The sequence below is a fragment of the Chrysochloris asiatica genome, unplaced genomic scaffold, assembly GCF_000296735.1.
Source record: "Chrysochloris asiatica unplaced genomic scaffold, ChrAsi1.0 scaffold00275, whole genome shotgun sequence".
Classification (NCBI taxonomy): domain Eukaryota; kingdom Metazoa; phylum Chordata; class Mammalia; order Afrosoricida; family Chrysochloridae; genus Chrysochloris; species Chrysochloris asiatica.
Window position 1 is genome coordinate 20,765 of NW_006408793.1, and position 1,318 is coordinate 22,082.

Here is a 1,318-nt window from a genome sequence, read left to right on the forward strand (position 1 = left end):
TTTTTTTTATATGTTGATGAATTCTTTTGGCTAGGATTTTGTTGAGTATTTTTGCATTTATGTTCATTAAGGCTATTGGTCTATAATTTTCCTTTTTAGTGATGTCCTTGCCTGGTTTTGGTATGAGGGTTATGCTCGCTTCATAAAATATGTTAGGAAGATTTCCCTCCTTTTCTATATTCTGGAATAGTTTGAGTAGAATAGATGTCAACTCTTCTCTGAATGTTTGGTAAAATTCACTGGTAAAGTCATTTGGGCCTGGACTTTTTTTTGTTGGGAGATTTTAGTGATCTGCTCAATTCCTTCTTTTGTTATAGGACTGTTTAAGATTTCTACTTCACTCTGTTTTAGAGTAGGCAGGCCATGTTTTTATTAAAATGTATCCATTTTTCCTAGATTTTCAAATTTGTTATAGTACAACCCTTTATAGCATTCTGTCATTATCCTTTTTATTTCTGTTGGTTCTGTTGTGATGTTACCAATATAATTTACTATGCATATTATTTATCTTCTCCTTCTTTTCTATTACTCAACTTGACAATGGTTTGTTGATTTTACTAATCCTTTCAAAGAGCCTGCTTCTTGTCTTATTGATTCTTTCTATTGTTTTTTTTTGTTGTTGTTGTTGTTTGTTTTCTTATTCATATATTTCTGCTCTAATCTTTATTATTTCTTTTCTTCTGGTGACTGTAAGCTTACTTTGCTGGTCTTTTTCTAATTGTTGGAGATGTTGTGTTAATGTGATGATTTTGGTTCTTTCTTCTCTTTGGATGTGTGTGCTTATTGCTATAAAATTTCCTTCCAGCACTGTTTTTGATATGTCCCTAAAGTATTGGTATGTTGTGATTTTGTTCTCATTTGCTTCAAGGAACTTTTAAATTTCATTTTAAATTTGTTCTAGTGCCCAGTAGCCTCTAATTAGGGTGTTATTTAGTTTCCATGTAATTATTTTTCCACTGTGATTTCTAGTTTTATACATCAAGATCTGAGCAGATGACTTGTAGTATTCTGATGTTTTAAAATTTATTGAGACTTGCTTTGTAGTCTATTCTGGAGAATGCCCTGTCCCATGTGCACTGGAAAAGAATGTGTATTGTGTTGTTGGTGGACTGAATTATCTATGTATAAATGTACAAGTATACAAAACGTACAAATCTAAAAGATCAAGTTAGTTGATTGTATTGTATAGTTCCTCTGTGTCTTTGTTGAGTTTCTCTCTGGTTGCTCTGTCCTTTCTTTGAAAGTGGTGCATTAAAATCTCCCACTACTATTGTAGTGTTGTCTATTTCTTTCTTCAAGTCTATTTGAGTTTGATTTA